The following is a 20,182-nucleotide window of genomic DNA, read 5'->3' on the forward strand; positions in this document are numbered from 1 at the left end:
AATGCCAATACGGAATACTATCAAATACTTCTCAAAGATGCCCTCTGGTGGTCAAACTAGCAATATCTTGCAGTAACAGAAAAAATGCCTGAGAATTAAATGACGTGCCGCGGCAGCACTTAAGGCGTGCCGCAGTATGACGCAACTTTTAAAGGAGGGACCACTGTATTCAGACCCTTTGCTATGAGACTAAAAATTGCATGCATCCTGTTTCCTTTGATTATCCTTGATGTTTCTACAACTTGATTGGAGTCCACCTGTGGTGAATTGAATTGATTGGACATGATTTGGAAAAGCACACACCGGTCTATATAAGTTACCCACAGTTGACAGTGCATGTTAGAGCAAAAACCAAGCCATGAGGTCAAAGGAATTGTCCATAGAGCTCCGAGAGAGGATTATGTCGAGGCATAGATCTGGGAAAGGGTATCAAAAAATGTCTGCAGTATGGAAGGTCCCCAAGAACACAGTGGCCTCCATCATTCTTAACAGGAAGAAGTTTGGAACCACCAAGGCTCTTCCTAGAGCTGGCCGCCCGGCCAAACTGAGCAATCGGGGGAGAAGTGCCTTGCTCAGGGAGGTGACCAAGAACGATGGTCACTCTGACAGAGCTCTAGAGTTTCTCTGTGTAGATGGGCAGTCCACCAATCAGGCCTTTATGGTAGGGTGGCTAGACGGAAGTAAAAGTAAAAGACTTGGAGTTTGCCAAAAGGCACCTAAAGGACTCTCAGACCATGAGAAACAAGATTCTCTGGTCTGATGAAACCAAGATTGAACTCTTTGGCCTGAATGCCAAGCGTCACGTCTGGAGAAAACCTGGCACAATCCATACGGTGAAGCATGGTAGTGGCAGCATCATGCTGCTGGGATGTTTTTCCATGGCAGGGACTAAGTCAGGATCGAGGGAAAGATGAACAGAGCAAAGTACCAAGAGATACTTTTTTTCAATGACGGCCTAGGAACAGTGCCTGTTCAGGGGCAGAACGACAGATTTGTTCCTTGTCAGCTCGGGGGTTTGAACTTGCAGCCTTCCGGTTACTAGTCCAACACTCTAACCACTAGGCTATCCTGCCACCCCTTGATGAAACCTGCTCCAGAGGGCTCAGGACCTCAGACTGGGGGCAAAGATTCACCTTCCAACAAGACAACACATGAGTGGCTTCGGGACAAGATTCTGAATGTCCTTGAGTGGCCCAGCCAGAGCCCGGACTTGAACCCGATCGAACATCTCTGGAGAAACCTGAAAATAGTTGTGCGGCGACTCTCCCCATTCAACCTGACAGAGCTTGAGAAGAACTGCAGATAAGAATGGGAGAAACTCCCCAAATACAGGTGTGCCAAGGTGCTTCAACAAAGTACTGAGTAAAGGGTCTGAATACTTATGTAACTGGGATATTTCTGTATATATATTTTTTTTAATCAAACATTTCTGAAAACCTGTTTTTGCTTTGTAATTATGGGGTATTATGTGTAGATTGAGGGAAAATGGATTTATTTCTGGAATAAGGCTGTAGCAAAATGTGGTCTGAATACTTTTCGAATGCATCATATGATGGACAGGTCTCCGATTTGATAGATGACTGCTTATACAATTGTGTGTTAGTACACACTGTAGATAGCATGTAAAATATCCCCTCCATCTAAGGCACCTCACCGTCATGCAGTAACTCAGGAGAAATATGCGTTTCATGGCCATTATGGAGCTTTAAAAAGAGAGATGGGATCGATCACGTGCACATCAATCCATCAGTTTTTAACAAAACAGTGTAACCTGTCCCCATACATACTTTCTCTGTCGTACCAAACTGTTGGGAGGATGGAAATTATTGCTCTGTTGGTGAAATTGGTAATCTCCGGTCCTGGCCTTTTGTTTAACAACATTCTATTTCAGACCTTGCCCTATAGGTAATCCTTTCTTAAACTGTTTTCACAGCAAGTTTTCTCCAGCTGTTCTTACCTATATTCAATTCCACTTTTCCACAATTTCTGTAAAGCCTCTTGCATTTCAGCAGCTGAGTGGATGTCTTCTAAGCGCTCCCCCATTATGTGTGTGTGTGTGTGTGTGTGTGTGTGTGTGTGTGTGTGTGTGTGTGTGTGTGTGTGTGTGTGTGTGTGTGTGTGTGTGTGTGTGTAAGAGAGAGAGAGATCGAAAGAGAAGAAACATGAGAAATCTCTAGTGCTGAGCGATTACCGGAAATGTCGTTTTTTTTCCCTCCCGGTTATTAAACAGCTAATTGACCTATGTTTGTTGAATTACTTGAATTCCATTATTTATTTATTTTTGTGAGCCCAACGTGCTGTTTTTCTAGATGGAAGTCAAATAATTCACAAGAAATCAAGTCAAGAACAATGTGGGACGCTGTGCTGAAGGGAATAGTTTTCATTAAGCAAATATTCAACGTAGTTCAGAAACGTGGTAATTAACTACAATGACCATAATCTAGGACAGTACAAGATAGTATGTGGAGCGCATATATAACTTTGGCTGGCTGCTACTGTCTGAGCAGAGATGAGATGATGACTTTAAGGAATAGAAAAATAATAATTAAAGTCCTCATATAAAAACTTAAGTAATAAAATATAAATACAATATTTCAGTTAGTAATTTCTTATTTTTCTATTGATGTCTACCCAATGTGGACCTGACCGAGCCAATGGAATATTTTCTATGTTTTAGCAACTTAATGTTGACTATTTTGGGGTTTTTATTTTCCATTCTAAAGCTCTAAAATCAATATCATTATTTAATGATGCATTGAATGTATTTATTATGGATCCCCATTACTCTTCCTGGGTTCCAGCAAAATTAAGGCAGTTATACAATTTTAAAAACATTCCAACACATTCACAACACACTGTGTGCCCTCAGGCCCCTAACTCCACCACTACCACATATCTTCAATACAAAGTCCATGTTTACGTGTGTGTATACCCTATGACAATCAGCGTCAGAATAAAAAAAATGTATTGCTCGCGTGTACCCTTTAATAATTTATCATTGGAAAGCCTAGTTTCACAGCTATCCATAAAGGCACATTTTCAGAAAGTTCAGGTCAACAGGACTTTGACAGCTATGGTACATATCAGATTTACAGTGCCTTGCGAAAGTATTCGGCCCCCTTGAACTTTGCGACCTTTTGCCACATTTCAGGCTTCAAACATAAAGATATAAAACTATATTTTTTGTGAAGAATCAACAAGAAGTGGGACACAATCATGAAGTGGAACGACATTTATTGGATATTTCAAACTTTTTTAACAAATCAAAAACTGAAAAATTGGGCGTGCAAAATTATTCAGCCCCCTTAAGTTAATACTTTGTAGCGCCACCTTTTGCTGCGATTACAGCTGTAAGTCGCTTGGGGTATGTCTCTATCAGTTTTGCACATCGAGAGACTGAAATTTTTTCCCATTCCTCCTTGCAAAACAGCTCGAGCTCAGTGAGGTTGGATGGAGAGCATTTGTGAACAGCAGTTTTCAGTTCTTTCCACAGATTCTCGATTGGATTCAGGTCTGGACTTTGACTTGGCCATTCTAACACCTGGATATGTTTATTTTTGAACCATTCCATTGTAGATTTTGCTTTATGTTTTGGATCATTGTCTTGTTGGAAGACAAATCTCCGTCCCAGTCTCAGGTCTTTTGCAGACTCCATCAGGTTTTCTTCCAGAATGGTCCTGTATTTGGCTCCATCCATCTTCCCATCAATTTTAACCATCTTCCCTGTCCCTGCTGAAGAAAAGCAGGCCCAAACCATGATGCTGCCACCACCATGTTTGACAGTGGGGATGGTGTTTTCAGGGTGATGAGCTGTGTTGCTTTTATGCCAAACATAACGTTTTGCATTGTTGCCAAAAAGTTCAATTTTGGTTTCATCTGACCAGAGCACCTTCTTCCACATGTTTGGTGTGTCTCCCAGGTGGCTCGTGGCAAACTTTAAACAACACTTTTTATGGATATCTTTAAGAAATGGCTTTCTTCTTGCCACTCTTCCATAAAGGCCAGATTTGTGCAATATACGACTGATTGTTGTCCTATGGACAGAGTCTCCCACCTCAGCTGTAGATCTCTGCAGTTCATCCAGAGGGACGGCCAGGTCTTGGTAGATTTGCAGTGGTCTGATACTCCTTCCATTTCAATATTATCGCTTGCACAGTGCTCCTTGGGATGTTTAAAGCTTGGGAAATCTTTTTGTATCCAAATCCGGCTTTAAACTTCTTCACAACAGTATATCGGACCTGCCTGGTGTGTTCCTTGTTCTTCATGATGCTCTCTGCGCTTTTAACGGACCTCTGAGACTATCACAGAGCAGGTGCATTTATACGGAGACTTGATTACACACAGGTGGATTGTATTTATCATCATTAGTCATTTAGGTCAACATTGGATCATTCAGAGATCCTCACTGAACTTCTGGAGAGAGTTTGCTGCACTGAAAGTAAAGGGGCTGAATAATTTTGCACGCCCAATTTTTCATTTTTTGATTTGTTAAAAAAGTTTGAAATATCCAATAAATGTCGTTCCACTTCATGATTGTGTCCCACTTGTTGTTGATTCTTCACAAAAAAATACAGTTTTATATCTTTATGTTTGAAGCCTGAAATGTGGCAAAAGGTTGCAAAGTTCAAGGGGGCCGAATACTTTCGCAAGGCACTGTACCTGTACAAATTCCTTTTAAGAGGAAACCCTGATACCTTTTAAACTTTGTTTGACAAGTGGTTCTGAAATGTCACCTTTCAAATTCTATATCATATAATCCACTTTGAAAGCACCACATACAACATTTGTAAAAAAAAAAATGTAGCCCATATTGTGCCTTTGACAGTAGAGTATTGGAAGCCATATAATTCCATGTATTGGGTCAGCTAGGTTTTGGGATTGTAACTTGTGATAGAAGCACCAAATTGAACACACACAGCTAGAACAGGGATTATGAAAATATTTCTAGATACTTGGCCATCACAGTGATCTCACCCGTGATTGAAATAATTGAGTAAAACACATGTTCTATTCTGGTTAGAGCCAGTTTGCGCTGTTCTGTGAAGGGAGTAGTACACAGCGTTGTACAAGATCTTCAGTATCTTGGCAATTTCTTGCATGGAATAGCCTTCATTTCTCAGAACAAGAATAGACTGATGAGTTTCAGAAGAAAAGTGTTTGTTTCGGACTATTTTGAGCCTGTAATCAAACCCACAAATGCTGATGCTCCAGATACTCACTAGTCTATAAAAGGCCAGTTTTATTGCTTCTTTAATCAGTACAACAGTTTTTCAGCTGTGCTAACATAATTGCAAAATGGTTTTCTGATGATCAATTAGACTTTTAAAATGATAAACTTGGATTAGCTAACACAACGTGCCATTGGAACACAGGAGTGATGGTTGCTGATAATGGGTCTCTGTATGCCTATGTAGATATTCCATTAAAAATCAGCCGTTTCCAGCTACAATAGTAATTTACAACATTAATGTCTACACTGTATTTCTGATCAATTTGATGTTATTTTAATGGACATAAAATGTGCTTTTCTTTCAAAAACCATGACATTTCTAAGTAACCCCAAACTTTTGAACGGTAGCGTAGGTAGCGTATATATATTTGTATTTTATTTAATATTTAAAACATACAATAAACTTGCAGTGAAGCCGCTCAACAACTACAGCACATTAGTCATCTAACAGACTCACATCCAAAGCGACACACAGAAGCAACCAGGGTCAACGCCCTGCTCAAGGGCACGTCGACAGATCTCCCACAAGGTGGACCCGAACCAGCGATCCATCAGCCACCAGCCCAACCTCCCAACTGCCAGGCCACCAGCCCTCCAAGATTCCCCCCCACAGTTCCCCAAGAGCTGCCCCTCAACCATCCAATACCCCCCCCCCCACGTACCAACAACCAACTAAATGAGCAAAAGAGAAGAAAAAAAAGACATCAAGTACTACAAAAATATGTTTTATACATGCACTAAAACTGCATATGCACTATTTACATATGTGCATTTTAATGAATGTGTGTGTATATGCATGTGTACAAACACCTGCACGGCATCAGCCTCAGGCAAACCGGCATTAGTTGTAACATTGCCCCTCAGTGTCATTCAAACATACTTTTTTGTTATGTTTGATTCTTTTTACCTACTCCCGCCCAGCAACTCCACTCCCAGTTGTCTCCAATTCCACGTCCCAACCCTCAGCCCATCCCACCTGTCTCTGCTGGCCACTCGTTTCGGATTTCTACGCACCATATATCTTTCAACTATGCTGTGATATTTCACATACAATTTTATTTGGACCTTTATTTAACTAGGCAGGTCAGTTAAGAACAAATTCTTATTTTCAATGACGGCCTGAGAACAGTGGGTTAACTGGGGTGTTCAGGGGCAGAACTACAGATTTTTACCTTGTCAGCTCAGGGATTCAATCTTGCAACCTTTCGGTTACCAGTTCAACACTCTAACCACTGGGCGACCTGCCGCCCCAATCTATTCGAATAGAATCCACAGATTGCGAGTTGAAGATAAATACTTTCACTAAGAGTATTCGTATATTAGTAATTGACCCGGTCTATCCAGATCTCCCAACAGTACTATTTCTAGGGTCAATTCTAGATCAATGTTATGCATTTTCAGCCATTCCTGAACCGGAGACCAGAAACGGGCTACCTGAGGGCAATACCAAAATAAATGAATGGTCTATTGATTATGTATCCTCACAACAAAATCTGCAGAGCTTTGATGATTGTATGCCCCACATATTCAACATTTTGTTGGTGGCAAGAATTCTATATAATAATTTTAGCTGAAAAGCATGAAGTCTTGAATCTTGCTTCATGTTATATATCAACTCATGGAATCGGTACATCAAATCTCTTCCCAACTATTTTGCATGGCACAGCTGTCAACATCCTGGTCCTCAAATTAAACTGGTAAACATTCCTATTTATGCTAATTTTATTCCTCCGCCAATTTTGATCCTTTATATTGGGCAGACAGACCAGTTCCCTACCTCCTCCCTTTGCCACCTGTCTCCTTCATTTTGGGGGTAATGCTGTAATCAATTGGTTGTAATCTTGGATTGAGCAGACCTTCCCGTACAATTCTGATTCTCCATGAAAGACATAACTCTACCATTCCAATTTACAATAGAATTTAAAACAAAATACCCTTTTGAAACATCTTTGACATAAATACAGGTATTTTATTAACCAGCACATTTGAGTTCAGCCATAATATCCGTTGTAATATTTGTTGTATCTTTTCAGGGGGATGAAATTGAAATTGTAACCAGCTCTGCAATGCTTGTTTGAAAAAGAGAGATACTTTGAAAAAAGTATCATTTTCAATTAATTGAAAATCAGTCCATATGTTGCCAACGTAGCTGCTGCGCATGTTGGTACCTGTACTGATGGTGCAAAAGCCATGACAGGGAGACATAGTGGAGTGGTAACGCACGTGCAAGCAGTTGCTCCCGACGCCATTTGGGACACTGCAGCATCCACCGAGCGGCTCTTTCTGCCAAGGTAATGCCTGACAGCTTGAAAGACGTTTTGGACACTACAGTGAAAATGGTTAACTTAGTTAAAGCAAGGCCCCTGAACTCTCGTGTATTTTCTGCACTATGGAACGATATGGGCAGCGACCATGTAACACTTCTACAACATACAGATTATTATTTGTGCCCTGGTCCTGTAAGAGCTCTTTGTCACTTCCCACGAGCTTGGTTTTGACAAAAACTCACACTCATTCTTATGTTTAATTAATCTAATGTATATATAAAGCCCTTTTTACATCAGCCAATGTCACAAAGTGCTATACAGAAACCTAGCCTAAAACCTCAAACAGCAAGCAATCCAGATGTAGAAGCACAACCTAGGAAGAAACCTAGAAAGGAACCTGGCTCTGAGGGGTGCCCAGTCCTCTTCTGTTTAATAAATGTATCATATAGTGTGTGTAGGCTTACAATGATGGCAAAAAACAACATTTGATAGTGCGCTGACACCGGTGCTAGAGGGGGTACGCAGCTGGAGGTTGAATGTTTGAAAGGGTACAGGACTATAAAAAGTTTGGAAACCACTGATCTAGATCTTCAATGAGACATTGCAGGGATTGAGCTTGCGGACTTAATATAAAACTAGAGTCATCGGCATACATGGACGCCTCGGATTTCTAATCCTCTAATGTTGTTATTTGAGCTGATATTAATAGATAGCAATTCAATGCCCATAACAAATAGATATGGTGACAGCGGACACCCTTGTTTAACTACCCTTGATACTTCAAAACTCTGAGAAGTAGCCGCTATTTACTATTTTACACCTGGGGTTGCTATATTTTACCCATTTTATAAGAGAATCACCTAAATTGAAAAAATCCAGGCATTTATAAATAAAATGAACAAATTCAACAACCTTGTCTCTGTCACAAACACATACAGTCATCGCTGGTAACTCTACAATTCACTCGAAAAGGCAAGGCACACTGGGAAATTATATTGGAGGCGTGGCTTAGTGGGGTCGTGCCTTTCAGATAGTTATTTTTGGCCACCCTTCAGTGGAAGTGTTGTACCAGTTTAAGTGTTCTACGGTAGAGGTAAATTTTTTGCCACTTTTTCACTGTGGTAGTACTCTATGAAGGCAAAAAGCTTGCTTATTTTTTTTAAATGTGGAGAAAGGTACTGAGTTATGAACTGGAGTACAATTATGTACCTATAACTAACAGTACAAAGGAGGACCATACAGGGTACCACCACAGTGACAAGCGGTTGGCACCCCTTTAGGAAAAATCGAAACCTCTATTTCTGAGAGTGTACGGTAAAATCCCTATGGGAAAAAGTATGGAATGCAGGGATGAAAGAAAGAGTGACAACACAGCTGCCATTGCTGCACTGCTATCACACATTTTACACCTCTAGGGACACACAGAGCCTTCAGAAAGTATTGACTTTTTCCACATTTTGTTGTGATATAGCCTTTGGGGCGGCAGGTAGACTAGTGGTTAGAGCGTTAGGCCAGTAACCGAAAGGTTCCTGGATTGAATCCCCGAGCTGACAAGGTAAAAATCTGTCGCCCATTATTCTTTTCAAAATTATTCAAGCTCTGTGGTTGTTGATCATTGCTAGACAACCATTTGCAGGTCTTTCCATAGATTTTCAAGTAGATTTAAGTCAAATTTAAGCCACTCGGGAAATCCACTGTCTTCTTGGTAAGCAACGCTAATGCAGATTTGGCCTTGTGTTTCAGGTTATTGTCCTGCTGTAAAAATACAATTCTGTCTGCTATCCACCAGACACTGGGAGATGAATACTGCTTGTGTTTGGTGGAAAGCGACGGAATTTTATTTTTATTTTTAAACTTTATTTAACTAGGCAAGTCAGTTAAGAACAAATTCTTATTTACAATGACAGCCTACCAAAAGGCAAAATGCCTCCTGCGGGGATGGGGGCTGGGATTTTTTTTTTTTAAGGACAAAACACACATCACGACAAGAGACACCCCACAACACTACATAAAGAGAGACCTAAGACAACATAGCATGGCAGCAACACAACATGACAACAACATGGTAGCAACACATGGCAGCAGCACAAAACATGATACAAACATTATTGGGCACAGACAACAGCACAAAGGGCAAGAAGGTAGAGACGACATTACATCACGCAAAGCAGCCACAACTGTCAGTAAGCGTGTCCATGACTCAGCATCTTTGGGGACCCCCATGGGGACATAGTGTGGTTATGATCGCCAGGCTATTTAGATAGCTAGGTAGGTTAGTTACGCTAACCAGCTAACATGGGCTAGTTCAGGGCTGTCAAACTCATTTTCCCCGCAGGTTGCATCTGGCCTATACTGTACTATCTTGTATTCCACCAGCTGTTTTCTGAAGTGCCTGCTGTGTAAAATGTTATTGTGTCACGACCATAGGTGGTGGCAATACATCAAGCTCAGTGACAGCAGCTGGAGTCCTGGCTGTCAAAGCTGCTTTTTGTGACAGTACAGTCATGCTCGGAGAGCCCCTGTGAGGGGACAGGTGTTACAGCCACACACTGAGACCAGAGACTTAATTCATCAAAATATAACATCCTTTGTTTGACATCTTCAGGAAATTACAGAAAAAGACAAGAGTGGGAAGGAAACTAGTGTGTGAAGCGTGGGAGTTAGGAAACAGTAATAGAGAGATGATAGAAATCAGGCTTTGTAATGTTTCCTTGGCTTGCGGTTCTTATGACTAAACAGAACCAGTGGGAAATACCAGAGCAGGGTTTTTCCAAGCCTCAAATTAAGACAAGCCTATTCTACTCTGTTCTGATCCTGGCTACAAAAACTATCTCCACCAATTATTTTTTTGGAAGAATCGGTACAGCTCTCATTATAAAGATCCCTTGCCCCTATTCGGGTACCTCTTGGGGTGCAGGAGGATAAACTTTATTATAGCCTGAGAGAACCTAGACCTTTGAATGAATGAGTTTCAAGTAAAATGTTTCAACTGTTCCATTACCACATGCTCTTAAAGAAAGGTTGTCATAACATGGAGGTCAAGGTTTTCCCATTCTCTGTGAACAAAGAAAAGTAAAGCCATCAGAGTGGATTAAAAAAACAATTCACTCTCAGCCCTGACGGTCCCTCCAGGTTAATGGCGCAAGATTAATTGAATGTGACTAATCTATTCTTTGATGTCAACAAATGCTCTACTCTCTTTCATAGACACACACCAAAGGGCATTTATCTAGCTCTCCCCTAAAGTGTTTTCAGGTAAACCATTTGTTTTGGGACTTGGTGACAGGTTAGCCCCTAGCAAGGTCTCTGTGACTGTAAAACATGTGGGCCTTTGGACCTGGGTTCAGATACTATTTAGGGTATTACAATTACTTTCAAAGACATTTGGAATGAAGTATTTAGATGTATTCCTTGAATTAGATTTTTATTTGAAAAGACAAGTAGTTGAATATTGGAATGTGTTGACTACAGTGACTCAAATAATCTCCCATGCATTTAACCCATGCATTCGAAATTAGTATTTTAAATAAGTATTTTAAAAGACTTTCAAATATTAGGCTATTTATAGGAAAATATTTTCAAATATTTTCAAATACTTCCAATAGAAGCAGTTGATTTGGCCACAATACTCAAACACACAGAAAATAAATATTTAAGTAAATAATCCAATACACTTGTATTTGAACCGAGGTCTAGTTCCATCCCATGCCAGTGACAGAGATACTACTGCAGCTATGACAAAGTGTCTGTCATTTCATATGTTTTATTGGCTAGGTTTTTCAGTGAAATCCAGCGTGCAATCCTGATGAGAGAGATGATGATTAGACTATAGTGTTAAATCAATGATACGTATAACCCATATCATGAACATTGATCTGTTTCATATCAATTGAAACACTAATCTAATGGTCCCAGTGCAAATACCAACAATGTTATTTACCCAGAGGGATTTGGGTGTATGTGAAATGTGAATAACACCCTCTGTGAAGTCAGTAGGCTCTCAGAAACACAACACTAAAGAGCTAGATTACAGGCCTGTAATCCAGAAATCATGTTATAATCTATAATCTTGTGATTACACCCTGAGCTCAGCTTCACACCACATATTATTTTCCTGCCCTAACTCCACCTCAATGTCTACTCCACTGCCATATTTTTTTTTTAAATGCATCAATATATAAAATAATCAAGGCAAACAGACGCAATACAATTTCTGGTTCACTCAACTTTGCTGCAGAAATGTTCTGCTAACACATATTATTGAGTTGTCTCAACACATTTGCCAAAGTTGAGTAAACTAGAAATAGTATTGCAGCTGGTTGCTTTGATTTTTTAAATTGACACCACTCTACTTAACGATGTAAGGATACCATCATCATCTGAACTATTTAAAAGAGCAACTGAAGGCGATAAACAAATTGTCTGGTTTGAAACGGCCCGTGGCATCGATATTTGTCAGAAATGTTTATTCTAGTCTCAAAATTGACTAAAAAGTATAAAGAGGATGATTTTGGTCATAAAGTCAGTCTCGGCCAGTCTCGTCCATTACGCAGCGCCTTTGACTTGTTTACATAAGACAACACGTCACCAATGTTATGTTGAAAGAACACTTGGTCCCTAAACCCTTTATGGAGTGATCACTTGTGTTTCATAGTGATCGCTCGAGTACGACACTGTTTTGGGCAAAATGAGAATTGAGATGATCGGAGTGCACTTGAATCCCAACTGCCACTTTTTAAAATTACAATACATTTCACAACACTTAAGTGTGTGCCGTCAGGCTACTACTCTACTACCACATATCTACAACACAAAATGAATGTGTACGTATGTATAGTGTGTATGCCTGTGTTTATGTGTGTGTGTGTGTGTGTGTATGTGTGTGTGTGTGTGTGTGTGTGTGTGTGTGTGTGTGTGTGTGTGTGTGTGTGTGTGTGTGTGTGTCTCTTCACAGTCCCCGCTGTTTCATAAGGTGTATTTTTCTGGGGTTTTTTCATCCGATTTTACTGCTTGCATGAGTTACTTGATGTGGAATAGAGTTCTGTGTATGCAGTGCAGTGACTCGTTTTTCATGAAGGAAAGGATACAATACGACCGACGAGGAGAATAAAATGCCCGCTCCTTTTTCTTAGTATCAGTAAATTGAGTCATGACGGCTGACAACCACATAGTCAGAATTACACCCAGAGGTATTGATCGGAGCCCTAAGTCTTCTCTGTGTCTAGGCTGGCTGAAGCGGTGATGTATCGACCGACCAGAGAATAAGTACCCACAGTGACTAAGAACTGACTGGTTGGACTGCTACTAAAAAACAACAAGTTCAGAGAAGTGGAGGAGGAAGGTGCTATCTTGTTTAAGAACATTCTGCAACTCATTTCAGCGTAGTACCAATTTAAACTGATTGATTTGTTGCGTTCTCTCTGAATAGGTTGAGCTTTCAAGAATTATTATTGACATCAGTTTCTGACTAGAACTAGTCTGTGTTACCAAACAGAAAAAAACATTGTCTGGAAACCTTGCTTGATCGTGCCACACACCAGAGCTGTGGCTTCGAAGTTGGAGCCAGCTAGATGAGAATTACAGGAAATCAGCTTTAAAAATCTCAAATTCTCTCAGCCTCTTTGCAAAATGTGTAGAATATCATGAGATTAGCTACTAAACTGCACATTTTTCTCCTGCCCCATGGAAATATGTGTAGAATTGTAGGAAGTTAGCTGCCCCCCCCTCCTAAAAACCAAAATCATACGGCTTGCTCAGACCTGGCTCTACGCCACTGTTTAGGATGGTGGTGTGCCATTTTTATTTTGCGTCAGTAATCAGTCTGGCCCAATTCTGTTGACATGAAAGGACAAGTCTTAGACTTAAATAGCTGTGTTGATTTTCGCACCCAGCCACGCACGAGTGCAAACGCGCACACACACACACAATTACCTCGAGAGTAAAGCGTTGTGCGGTGGCACATCACTGTAAACCCCAAGCTAGTCACACAGTCACCGCAAAGACAGAACAGTAAATGGCACATGCCGAAACCAAATCTAACACGGCACAACACAACTTCCTCTAACTCCATTGATCCCTCAACCAAACCACTAGTTTGGTTGCTGACTACGAAATAATCCGTGTCTGTGTGAGACCTTGAGACCTGGCTGCCACATAGCACTAAGCTGACATGTCACTGACAGTTGAGAGACAGATGTCTGGGTGCTTGATGTCATTTCCTGTGAGAGAAGACCTCACACTCACAGATACCTCGACAAAGAACACAAACATGCACTCACGTTCAATACTGTAGAATATAGGCTCAAACATACACTTTAATCAAGAATACCCTTAGTTGACCACACACAGTATACAGTACATAATGTACACTCAGATAGAAGGATACCAAAAGGTACTCAGGGGAATGTAACTGAGCCTGTGGTGAGCCAGCCATGTCAAGTATGCACTGAACATTGGCCAGTGTTACCTAGTGTTGATTTTGTGTAACATTTCTAGTTTTGATTCGGAAGTTAAATGAATTCTAAGAGAAATTAACACTCAGAGGTGTAAAATAACCCAGTGTTCGTGCTACTAACCAGAGTTGAGTGGGATTGTGCCAGTTTTACTCAGTGCAGAGTAAAGCATTCCCATCAAAACCACACATCATGATCATATTTCCCAGCATGCTCTGCTGCAGGTAGAGGTTTTTGGGTGTTTTTAACCCTATGATGTGTACGATCACATATTTGTAATCATTGTTGAGTGGTCCCTGTACCGTACCGTTGCAAATATGTGATTGGAACAGTAGCGACAGAACATATGATGCAACAAATGCGTCTATTACAGTATTGTTGCCTGAAAAGCATCTCAACAATGTATTGCACTGATGAAGTCTTCACAACTTTATTCCTCAATTTCACCTTTTTATTGTAAAAGATAAATGTAAACTTCATCATCCAAGTGTCACAGCCACACTCAATCCATAAACCAGTCTAAATAACATGTTGCGCTGACAAAAAAACAGTTAGCGACTTAAAAGCTAGACTTGTTTACAATATACCACATCTCTGGTGAGCATGTAATATTGTTTAGAAAAGAGATGCGTGTCTGTTAAGCTAACTGCAGTTCAATTCTTTATGATGGCAGCCATGTTTGTTTATGTTTGACTCCCTAACTCCCTAATCCCAGAATGCCATTCACTATAAAACGCAAATAAACAAAGATGGCTGTGCCCTTTGGCCACTTTTCAGCATATTACAAATCTTCCATGTACTTTTACAGTGTATAAAAGAATCGGAGCACATGACTTGACAAATGTTTTACCGTTTTTGATAAATCACAAAGCAAATCAAATTCTCTCACAGATCATCGCCCCAAACACAACTGCTTAGCCTAACCGTAGCACAAAAGCTACACAGGGTTGCCAGATTTGGAGGAAACCATTTTAGAGTTTTTTATTGGGGGGGGTCATTTAATTTGTGGGTTATTTCATTTGTAACAGGTTAGCCCCTAGCCAGGTCTCTGTGACTTTAAAACATGTGGGCCTCTGTCCCATCTGGACCTGGGTTCAAATAACATTTAGGGTATCTCAATTACTTTCAAAGACACTTGTAATTAAGTATTTAGATGTATTCTTTGAATTAGATTTTTATTTGAAAAGACAAGCGGTGTGTCACAGCATAATCGGACTGAGCTTGTCATTATAGGCAATCTCAACGCTGTGCCTTACAGGGAAGACATCCTCCTCCTTCATGTGGTACCCTTCCTGCAGGCTCATCCTGACATGACCCTCCAGAATGACAATGCCACCAGCCATACTGCTCGTTCTGTGCGTGATTTCCTGCAAGACAGGAATGTCAGTGTTCTAACAAGGCCAGCAAAGTGCCTGGATCTCAATCCCATTGAGCACGCCTGGGACCTGTTGGATTGGAGGGTGAGGGCTAGGGCCATTCCCCCCAGAAATGTCTGAGAACTTGCAGGTGGAAGAGTGGGGTAACATCTCACAGCAAGAACTGGCAAATCTGGTGCAGTCCATGAGGAGATGCACTGCAGTACTGTTACTGTTACTTTGACCCCCCCTTTGTTCAGGGGCATATTATTAAATTTCTGTTAGTCACATGTCTGTGGAACGTGTTCAGTTTATGTCTCAGTTGTTGAATATTGTTATGTTCATACAAATATTTACACTTTAAACATGCTGAAAATAAACGCAGTTGACAGTGAGGGGACGTTTCTTTTTTTGCTGAGTTTAATATTTGAAATAAGTATTTGAAAATTATTTCAAACAGTAGGCTATTTATAGGGAATTATTTTTTTTGGGGGGGTAGAAATGAGGGAAGGTATCGTGGGGGTAGATGATGCAGGAGATATTACTATGATGTGGGATTTATCAATAAATGGGATGAAAACACAAGAGTTTATAAGCTAAATAAAAATAAAGAGCTGGCAACCCTGAGTAATGATAGTTACAATCTAAGTCAGTCGAGTGAACCATCCCTTCACCTCATTTTGTTATAACATCTTTGGTCTGACAGGCGTTTATGTGACAACCAGAATGCATTGTATGTCGTCAACAAACATGGTGCCACACAAGCTGGCATTTATCTTAGCATTAGCTCATCATAATCAGTACAACCTTCCAAAAAAGTATTTTACACACATCATATGTGTCCATTACAGTCTATGCAAGAATCGGAATGCATGATTTGTCCCCGGTACTTGAACATTTTAATAAAACAGTAAAAACATTATGCTCGATACATACATACGGTGTGCTACTGTAGAGACAACACGACATACAGAAACTATAATGATGACGTAGTAGACACTTACTTTGATAGGAATGCACACATGTTCAAAGTTATTATTAGTAAGGAAAACAGCAATGAAGCCAATGCGGGTGCCAGCCGGAAAATGTGCCAGGGGGAAACTCTTTGTGCAAGTTATTTTCTGACTGGAGATGCTTAAATGTCTGCATACTTAATCTGGGTAAACACGGGGGAAGTGCTTGGTCTTTCGTCGAAGAGAGAAGTTTGTCCCGGCTCAGTAAAGCCTCAAACATAAATTGACCGCAACAGTGAAATGGGCTCCTTCTATGTGAATTAATGAAGAGGCTGAGCACACCTCAATTCAAACTGTTGTTAGAAAATAATTATTTCAAATTGACAACTTGAAATATAGCCTATACATGCCATGCATTTGGAAAGTATTCAGACCCCTTGACCTTTTCCACATTTTGTTATGTTACAGCCTTATTCTAAAATGGATTAAATAAATCAGAAATCCTCATCTATCCATAATGACGAAGCGAAAACAGGTTACTTTACTTATTACCCCTTTTTTCTCCCTAATTTCATGACATCTAAATTGGTAGTTACAGTCTTGTCCCATCGTTGCAACTCTCATAAGGACTCTGGAGTGGCGAAGATCGATAGCCGTGCGTCCTCAGAAACTCAACCCCACCAAGCCGCACTGCTTCCTAACACAATGCTCGCTTAACCCGGAAGCCATCCGCACCAATGTGTCGGAAGAAACAGTATACACCTGGGGAAAGGGGGATACCTAGTCTGTTGTACAACAATGCATTCAACTGAAATGTGTCTTCCGCATTTAACCTAACCCCTCTGAATCAGAGAGGTGCGGGAGGCTGCCATGATCGACATCCACGTCTTCTGCGTCTAGGGAACAGTGGATTAACTGCCTTGCTCAGGGGCAGAGCGACAGATTTTTACCTTGTCAGCTCGGGGATTCAAACCAGCAATCTTTCGGTTACTGACCCAACACTAACCACTAGGCTACCTGCCCCCCCTGGTGACCGTGTCAGCGTGCATTGCGCCCGGCCCGCCACAGGAGTCGCTAGAGCGTGATGGGTCAAAGATATTTTTAGTAATGTATTAATAGAAAAACAGAAATCCCTTATTTACATGTATTCCGACCATCTGTTATGAGACTTCAAATTGAGCTCAGGTGCATCCTGTTTCCTCTGATCATCCTTGAGATGTTTCTGCAACTTGATTGGAGTCCACCTGTGGTAAATTCAATTGATTGGACATGATTTGGAAAGGCACACAGCTGACAGGGCATGTCAAAGCAAAAACCAATGGCTGCCAAAAGTGCTTCAACTTAGTACTGAGTAAGGGGTCTGAATACTTATATAAATGTGATATTTCCATTTTTTTTTGGAATACATTTGCAAACATTTCTAAAAACCTGTTTTTGCTTTGTCGTTATGGGGTAGTGTGTAGATTGAAGAGAAAACAAATACTATTTAATACATTTTAGAATAAGGCTCTGAAAACTTTCCGAAAGCACTGTAATTAACAGGCTTTGGTTTGAGGGCAGTGTGGGTTAACTGTCCTGTTGCGTAACAAATCACATTTTGGAACAGTGAGTGCATTCTGACATCACACACACAAAAAAAACTCACGCTGTGGTGACCTTTAAAGATATTTGGAACTCACACATCAAAATGGTTTTTATCTGTGTTTGTCACGATTGTCGTATGAAGCGGACCAAAGCGCAGCGTGGTATGAATGCATTCTTTTATTGAATGACGAAAAACACAACGTAACCTGAACAAGCTAACAAAACAACAAACGAACGTGACTGCTAATGAAACATAGTGCTAACATGCAACTAGACATAGACAATCACCCACAAACAAACAGTGAAACCCAAGCTACCTAAGTATGATTCTCAGAGACAACTAATGACACCTGCCTCTGATTGAGAACCATACTAGGCCAAAACATAGAACTCCCCAAAATCATAGAAAAACAAAACATAGACTGCCCACCCCAACTCACGCCCTGACCATACTAAATAATGACGAAACAAAATAAATAAAGGTCAGAACGTGACAGTGTTTTTGCATATATTAACTTATTGATTTATTGAGATCCCCATCAGCTATTGCCGAAGTGGCACCTATTCTTCCTGGGGTCCACAACAAACACAAAACATGACAAGTAACAAAACACAGAGACAAGGATTGTCACAAAAATAAAAAATACAATGATATACAAACAAAAAATAAATAAAAATACAAAACACTACAAACAACAGTCTTTGCCGTTCCATAAAATGTTGTTTAATCTTAAGGTCATTTTGAGTTCCAATGCGATCATGTCTCTGTATAATATTGTGCGTTGTTGTAAATTCGTTTTGGACTTGGGGACTGTGAAGAGACCCCTGGTGGCATGTCTTGTGGGGTATGCATGGGTGTCTGAGCTGGATGTTATTTGATTATGCAGACAATCTGAAATTTTCATTACAGTAATATTAGAAGAGAAGCAGTTAATCTCTCGTCAACCCTCAACCAGGAAAGACTGCCATGCATGTTGTTGATGTTAGTGCTATATGTGGAGGGCAAGGTGTGCTGCTCTGTTTTGAGCCAGCTGCAGGTTTAGGTCTTTCTTTGCTGCCCTTGACCATATTACTGGACAGTAATCAAGATGGGACAAGACCAGAGCCTGAATAACTACAGTAGTGCAGTTGATTTGTGTCAAAGACGCATAACATATTTTTATAACTCCCCATTTTCACAACAACTTTGTCAATATGACTTGACCATGATAATTAACCATCCAATGTTATACCTAGGAGATTAGCTTCCTCAATGTTCTCAATGTTCTCAATTCATAATAAACTGGTATTAAATAGATATAAAACTAAAAGCATTGTATTTGGTTTAAAACATTATTTAAGACCTAAACCTTAGCTGGAGTTATACTTAAAGGGTTTTGTCACACCCTTTAAGTATAACTCCAGCTAAGGTTTAGGTCTTAAATAATGTTTTAAACCAAATACAATGCTTTTAGTTTTATATCTATTTAATACCAGTTTATTATGAATCATTCATTCTGATACTAATGAACTCCTTATTTAGAATTTGGGTGCTGACAGAGTGTGGAATCATCTGCATACATAGTCATTCTAGCTTTGTGTAAGACCAGTGGCAAATCATTTGTAAAAATGGAGAGAGTAACAATAAGAATTACATCACTTTGCAAAACAGTATAATGTGACTTGCAGGCCAGATGCAGCCTGTAAACCAGTAGTTTCAGTACACAGTATTAGGAGAAAACTAAGCAAAATGAGAAACAGTTTAATAATAACGTTTACCTAGAAACTCACTAGGTGAAGGCTACAGGATTGAAAATGTACACATTCAACCACCATGTCGGTCACTAACAAATACAGTCATGGGTGGCAACTCTGCAATTCACTTGAAAAGGCAAGGAACACTGGTGGTTGGCAAGGAACACAAATTATATTGGAGGCATGGCTTAGTGAGGGCATGGTTTTCAGTTAGTTATTTTTGACCACCCGTGAGTGGAAGTGTTATACCAGTTTAAGTGGTCTATGGTTATGTAAATTAAATGTTAGCATGGCTGTCAGTTCTGAAGTCTGTAAATGCTTTCATAAGAGCGCGTGACAAAGTTCAAAATAATATTATAATCTCACGATGCTAAGTGACCTTGTCAAGAGACCTCTTGGCCAGGGTTCTCTCAAATCAAATGTTATTGGTCACATTCACATGTTGGACAGACGTGACTCAGGTCCTGTGGCTCGACGGCTGGGTTGCTTCCAAGGAGAGCATTCCGGTCTGTCCACCGTGAGCAGGTCACTGCACACCTTATCTTTCTAGTTAATGTAACTGCATTTACCTAATTGCTTTTATGAACTTGCCTCCCAGACATGGATC

At 40.3% G+C, this 20,182-nt stretch overlaps 1 protein-coding gene across 1 annotated transcript in view; it reads left to right on the forward strand.

Moving 5' to 3' along the window:
• LOC139413280 (guanine nucleotide-binding protein G(i) subunit alpha-2-like) overlaps positions 1–20,182 on the forward strand; it is a 163,454-nt gene that overhangs the window by 6,530 nt on the left and 136,742 nt on the right. The gene's annotated exons all lie outside the window — the stretch shown is intronic.

The sequence above is a fragment of the Oncorhynchus clarkii genome, chromosome 7 (genome assembly GCF_045791955.1).
Source record: "Oncorhynchus clarkii lewisi isolate Uvic-CL-2024 chromosome 7, UVic_Ocla_1.0, whole genome shotgun sequence".
Taxonomy (NCBI): Eukaryota; Metazoa; Chordata; class Actinopteri; order Salmoniformes; family Salmonidae; genus Oncorhynchus; species Oncorhynchus clarkii.